This window comes from Lethenteron reissneri, chromosome 3 (assembly GCF_015708825.2).
Source record: "Lethenteron reissneri isolate LAM-NWPU_2019-01 chromosome 3, ASM1570882v1, whole genome shotgun sequence".
In the NCBI taxonomy this organism is placed as follows: domain Eukaryota; kingdom Metazoa; phylum Chordata; class Hyperoartia; order Petromyzontiformes; family Petromyzontidae; genus Lethenteron; species Lethenteron reissneri.
The window spans coordinates 521,203-528,821 of record NC_083781.1 but is presented as its reverse complement, the minus strand read 5'-3'; positions in this window follow the sequence as shown (position 1 = coordinate 528,821).

The window sequence follows — 7,619 nt, the reverse complement described above, 5'->3', positions numbered from 1 at the left end:
GGGGGAGGGGGATGCCGACGAGGTGGAGCGCTCCCCGTATCGATGCGATTCTTCCGTTAGAGCAGTGGTTCTTAACCTTGTTGGAGGTACTGAACCCCACCAGTTTCATGTGCGCATTCACCGAACCCTTCTTAATGGGAAAAATAAAATATGATTTTTTCAAATTCAAAACATAGGTATATGTTTTACTGGTGCACAAAATGAACCGTGCATCAACATCATTTGTGTTCAAAGAACAACACCAGCAAAACATGATTTTCACACAAAAACAAAATAATGAATACTTACTGCAAATCAGTGTGACTTCTGCTGTTGCCTTTCAGAGACCAGTTCAGAAATGCGTGGCTTCACCTTGGCAAGTGCCACTCTCATGTCATTTTCGCAACACAGTCTGTTCCTTTTCTTCATTTTTATGTCCAGCATCCTCGAAAAGGATTGCTCGCAAATATATGCTGTAACAAACGGTATGAAAATCTCCAGGGTTTTCTTAGCAATAACAGGGTACGTTACCATTTGTTGACACCAAAACGTTGAGAGCGTTGTTGTTCTGAAGAGTTGCTGTTGAACCTGGCTCTGTTGAATTTCAATGATTTCGTCGAGGTGTCATCATTGACATCTGCTGTCTCAACACTAAACGTGAACGGCTGTCTCACCCATGCTGGATATGACTCTCTTGTAGGGAAGTATCCGTCGAGAGACTTTGCAAGCTCATCTACGTGCGTTGCAATTGTTTGCTTCAGTTCCGCTGGTACAGAAATGTCTCCGATTCCAGATACATCTTCGATCTTACTTATGTAGTAAGTTGCAAGAGGTTTGGACGACGGGGTCGGAGGCACACTTATTTATTAATACCAACTTGTGCACAGTAACGGGTACACACAGCACTTGAAGGGGTATCGTCCCCTTCACTCGTCTAACAGGGAGACACAACGTCTAACCCCGCTAACCTACGCCCGAGTCCTCCACTACGGAGCTAGGGGAGGCTACCTATCCCAGCCCTGGTCAAGCTGGGATCCCGGCACCCTGAGTCTCCAGACCGGCTCTTATAAGAACGTCAGTCTGGGCTCTCGGGGCCACGCCACCGGCTTGCCCTGGTCGGCCCTGACAAGGACAGCGAGCCAGGGGAGCTCCGGGGCCTATTCTAGCTGGTCTTCACTCTTCGCTGGTTAAAGCTAATACTCGACCTCGAACCCTCCGGCTCACCACCTTTTATAGCACTCGGCCCCCGGGAGGGGCCCGTGGGGGATGCAGGTGCGGACGTCCGTGTGAGCACCTCCTCTGTGTATGGCCCTAACCACGCCCCTTGTGCTTGTTACCCACCCGTGCCCATACATCTACACAATTACACCTCTACACTTACATAGTCGTCCAGCAGGGGAACGTTTGCGAAGTTATCGTTCTCTGTTCGTCGTTTCCATAACGGTAGCTTTTTTTGAAAAGCCTTCAGGTTTTCTTCCACTTCAATGATGTTGACTCCACCGCCCTGCATCTGCTGATTGAGATGATTGAGAGCTGCGAAGATATCAGCCATGTACGCTAAAATGAGAATGAACTCAGAATTTTTGAAGCAATCTGCATGACAATGTTGGTGCTCTTGCAAAAACAGGGCTAATTCCACACGCATGGCAAAAACACGATTCAGCACCTGTCCCCGGGATAACCACCGAACGTTAGAATGGTACAGAAGTACCTCGAATTCAGAGCCCATTTATTTACACAGCTCACTGAAGATGCGTTGCCTCAGAGCACTATTTCGCACATAGTTCACGCATTCCACTACAATTTTTAATACTTCTGTCAGTTTTGGAGGCAAGGTTTTTGTTGCCAACGCATGCCTGTGCAGAATATAATGCGTAACAATGATGTGTGGTGCATCGGCTTTCACTAGCGCACCAAAACCAGACTTTCTTCCCAGCATTACTGGAGCTCCGTCCGAACAAACTGCAGAAACCATATCCCACGAAAGATTGTTGTCTTTGAAGAAGTCATCCACAAGTTTCTTCACATCGGCTGCCTTAGTTGTTGTTGTAAGAGGCTTACAAAATAAAAAAAATCTTCCTTTATCACGTCGTCTTTCACATAGCGCACAAATACAGCAAGCTGGCTTAGATTGGAAACGTCTGTGGTCTCGTCGAGTTGCAGGCTGAATTTTGCCGGGCTTGAAATCAGATCTGCAACTACTTGAGCCAAGATGTCTTTGCTCATGTCCTCTATTCTGTCGCCGATGGTGTCATTTGAAAGAGGAATTTGGGATAACTTAACTTCAGCCGCTTTTCCCAGCATGATATTCGCCATCTTCAACACAGCTGGTTTTATGAGTGTTTCACCAATGGTGTGTGGTTTGCCCTGCTTTGCGATCAGGTAAGCAACTTCGTACGATGCTGTGAGGATCGGTTTGTTGATGGGTACAAAGCCGAGAACAGGCAGAGTAGCCTTTTCATCGAATCTGGCTCTCTTCACCTTGAATTCAGCGAGCGTTGTGTTCTTGTATTCCCCATCTCCATGCAGCTTAAGGAAGTGTTCCCTTAGTTTTGCCGGTGCTAGACTAGAATTTGCTCAACTTGGCATTGCAAATCATGCAGTTAGGACGCTGACTCCCATCACGTTCCGTTATACATGTGAATCCATATTGTACATATTCGTCCGACCACTTTTTTTTTTTGCTCGACATAGTATGAAGGGATTAAAATATTAAGATAGAAATCACACGACGTACCATCACGACAGTCACAAGTCGACTACCGAGCGCACCAAATTCCCTTCAGCACAGATAGGCCAAGCGATGTAGCGTGATCACTTGCAGCCAATGATGGCCAAGCCGGACGTGTCATCACGAATCATGAGTCGGGTGTGTGTCTTAACCTCCGCCGAACCCCTGAGACTGACTCACCGAACCCCTGGGGTTCGATCGAACCCAGGTTAAGAACCACTGCGTTAGAGGAATGCGTTCCAAACAATAAGTAACCCCGGATGAAGACATCACCACGTTCTCTTAGCAGCGCCTGGAGTCGTCCCCCCTCGCAATCTCTTTTATCCATAATCTAGGTTTTTGGAGTTAGATCACGTAAATATATAAATGTGTCGTTAAAACCCGCCACCACCCGACACAGCCAACTCGTAAGGGTTGTGACGTAAACAGAACATGCCAATTCGTCACTAGTACAGCATTAGTGTATAGTGTAGTGTATAGTGTAGTGTATAGTGTAGTATACTAGTACAGCACACCGGTGTGTTGGAGAGCCAAGCCACAACATTTACAATAATCTGAGTATGACGTTTCGCCAATAAATACAACTAGCTTCATCGGGCGACAGTCAGACTTGTGGAGAAGTCTTACTGTTTCGTTCCTTATAGAGAGGAGTAGATGTGGTGACCACGCTTCTGCGCTCTTGCGCCACGTGGGGGGGGGGGGGGGGGTTACTGAGTCAACGTCCATTATGCGAGCCCTTTGAACTTGTCCTTCCCTTCTAGTGTGTGTATTAAAATAGCCGTACCAACGGTAATCCCTATGTCGGCAAGCATTTAAGTAATGTATTATTTGATGATTCGCTTCCACGCAGCACTAAGGCGGTAGCTATCCGAACGGTTAAAGTAACTTTTATTTCTTTAAATTTCGATAGATTCTCGAATTAGTCTTGGCCAGTAGTAACTAGTTTTGCACAGAACTTTGACATTATCAAAATCAATTGAGTGTCCTTGTTTTGGCACGCATGTTCTGATACTGCTGACGGTTCTATTTGGGAGAATTTAGTATTTCACCTGATGTGCTTTTAGTCTCGTGCTGATCATTCGTCCTGTTTGCCCAACATAACATTTACCACACGTGCAATTATTCATGTACCCACCTTCTGTTGATAGCTTCGGTAATACATATTTTGTACCAGATATTAATTTATGTATTTTATGTACCGTGCCAAATCTGACTCAGATATTTTGTTTTTCCTAACATCTGGCTAGTTTATCAATTACTCCCGCAATGTACGGTATTTTGATCGTTTTAATTACTTGGGCAGTTTCAATGCTGGTGTTATTTGATTTGGTCTTGGCATTCGATGCCCTGTTGATTTGTGCATCATTGTAACCGTTCATTTGCAGCACTTCTTTAACATGTTGAATTTCACTTCTCAGACTGTCACCATCTGACACTTTCTTAGCTCGATGAATGAGCAGATTTCTGCGTAGGGTGATGGTGTGACTGCATTCAGATAGGCGTCAGTATGCGTTTTCTTTCGGTAAATGTGTTATTTTTTTAACCATTTCGACTCCATCCGAGCAGAATACCCAGAAATTGTAGAGTTCTGTTAGTTTCCACTTCCATGGTGAACTGGATGGATGGGTTTTGTGAGTTGATATTATTTAGAAATGCGTTCAGTGTATCTTTGGCGTGTGGCCAGGCCAACAATGTGTCTTCCACATATCTAAACCAAGCAGATGGTTTTAGTGTGCTTGCAGCTATTGCTTTTGTTTCAAAATCTTCCATGTACAAATTCGCTATCACAGGAGACAAAGGAAAGCCCATTACTGCTCCTTTTGTTTATAAAAGTAATCTTTCCACAAGAAGTAGATGTGTTTTAGACAGTGTTCAGCTAGTCTCGGGATATCTTCGGCTAAACCTTTGTTCGTTACCAGTGTCGAGTAATTTAATTGACTCGTTGGCCGGAACCCTCATAACCAGAGAAGTCACATCAAAACTTACGAGAATATAATTTGGGTTAAGCTTAATATCTTTGATAATATTTATGAGATGTTCAGAATTTTTGATGAACGAAGAGGTCCTACCGATGAAGGGCTGTATTTGTTTAGTTACATATTGCGCTAATATGTACGTGGCAGAGCCTATTGTACTAACTATGGGTCTTAGTGGGACATCAGGTTTGTGAATTTTTGGTAGCCCATAAAGTCTTGGTGGTTTTGATGCCCTTGGTTTGATTAGGCATTGCTCTTCCTTGAGAATTGATGACTTGGCAATGATTGCCGATGTTTTACGTTCCAAGGTGCTGGTTGGGTCGCGTTTAATTTTAAGGTAGGTACCTTCATTGATGATATTGGTCGCGAAAGCCTACGTGTTAAATCTCCTTTATTCATGCGCTCGACAGTCAAGGGGCTAACGCACGCCAGTATAGTACAGGAAACCATCGACTTATGAACACCCGCCTTACGAATGTACACTATTTCATCTTATTTATGAGTTTAACAATGCTTGCTTCCCTTTTTTGTTGAACCCTAACATATTTATTAACAGTGACAATATGGGTATTTAAATGCAGTACATTATTGTGTTCCGACTTACGAACCGTTCTATTTACACACGGGTCCCAGGAACTAATTATGTTTGTAAGTCGAGGACTGTCTGAGCCTGTTTGAACAGTATAAGCTTTAATCTTGATTTGAAGCTTTTCGTGACTGCAGGAATCCATATTCTTATCTTCTTATCTTCTTTTATCTTTTTTTTCTTCTTTCTTTTCTTTTTTTTCTTATCTAACCTATATAATTCATTTTTTGTCTGTCTGTCTGTCCGTCCGTCTGTCCGTCTGCGTACGCTCCCTTCAGGGGGATTTAGCTCTCGGACCGTGGGGTTCGCCGAGATTAAATTTTGCAGGTGGGCACGCCCCCGGCCACGCGGTAAACTTAGGCATTTCCGATTTTTCGTCTCTAAACTTTAAATGGGACCGATTATCTTTTAAGTGCGATTTCTCTTTATTTATTTATTTACTACTAGCGGAAGTACCCGGCTTTGCCCGGGTGAAAAATATATTTCTTAAAAACCTTACATATATATACACAGATACTAAGGTATTGTCAAAGCCCGGTGGGCTGTTTGTACATTTCTCCACCAACAAATATATAAGAGGCTTTCACAAGTCCAAAAAGTTGTAGAAAGTGTGGGGTAAATAGTTGATGTCAAAAGGTTTCCGAAAAATGTGGTCTCCCCCCCCCCCCCCTCAAAAAATATCTTCACCCCTCGTAGGTATATATATACTAACAACACCTTACATACAACAGAGTAAGTGGTATCTATTAACTCTGTAGTAGTATCTACTGACTGTACCGTAGTATCTACTGAGCCAGTAGTAGCTACTGACTGTGTAGTAGTATTTAGTGACTGTAATAACTACTGACCATAGTAGTATTTACTGGGCCTACAGTAGTTTTTACCGACTATATACTCGTAACGACTAACTGTATAGTATCTGCTGACTCTATAGTTGTATCCACTGACTATAGTAGTAACTACAAAATCTATAGCAGTATCTACTCACTCTATAATAGTATCTACTGACTCTAGTAGCTACTCACCGTGGTAGTATGTACTGACTGTATAGTAGTATATACTGACTGTAGCAGTATTGACTAACTGTAGTGGTATATACTGACTGTTTTAGTATTTACTATAGCGGTATCTACCAACTCGATAGCAGTATCTACTATCACTACAGCAGTGTATACCAACTGAGGTCGTACTTGCTATCACTACAGCAGTGCATACTGACTGGTGGTACCTGCTATGATTATAGCAGTGCATAGTGACTGGTGGTACCTGCTATGATTACAGCAGTGCATACTACTGTGTTGGTACCTGTTATGATGACAGCAGTGCATATTGTGATGAAACCTGCTATGATTACAGCAGTGCATACTGCTGTGGTGGTATCTGCTATGATGAGAGCAGTACATACTGTGGTGGTGGTGGTACCTGCTCTGATGAGAGCAGTACATACTGTGGTGGTGGTACCTGCTATGATTACAACAGTGCATATTGACTGTACTCATCATTCACCCTCACCATTCACCACTCACAACTCACCCTTACCACTCATCCTCACCACTCACCACTCCCACTCACTATTCACCATTCACCCTCACAACTCACCACTCACCAATCTCCCTCACAACTCACCACTCACCAATCTCCCTCACCAATCTCCCTCACCACTCACCCTCACCACTCACCCTCACCACTCACTCTCACCACTAACTCTCACCACTAACCCACCCCACTCTCCCTCACCACTCTCCCTCACCACTCTCCCTCACCACTAACTCTCACCATTCACCCTCACCATTCAGCCTCACCACTCACCCTCACCACTCACCCTAACCACTCACCGTCACAACTACCACTCACCCTCACCACTCAACCTCACCCTGACTACTCACCATTCATCCTCACCAATCACCACTGGCCAATCAACACTCACCACTCTCCACTAACCCTCACCACTCAACCTCACCACTCACCCTCAAAACTAACCACTCTCTCACCACTCACCCTCACCACTCAGCACTCACCATCACCACTCACCCTCACCACTCACCCTCACCACTCACGCTCACCACTCACCCCTCACCGCTCACTACTCACCCATCACCACTCACAACCGCCACTCACCCTCACCACTCATCCTCACCACTCACCCTCACAACAACCACTCACCCTCACCGCTCACCACTCACCCTCACCACTCACCCTGACCACTCACCACTCATCCTCACCAATCACACCCTCACCAATCACCAATCACCACTCACCCGCACTGCTCACCCTCACCACTCACCACTCACGCTCACCCTCACCACTTACCCCTCACTAATCACCACTCATAACCGCCACTCACCCT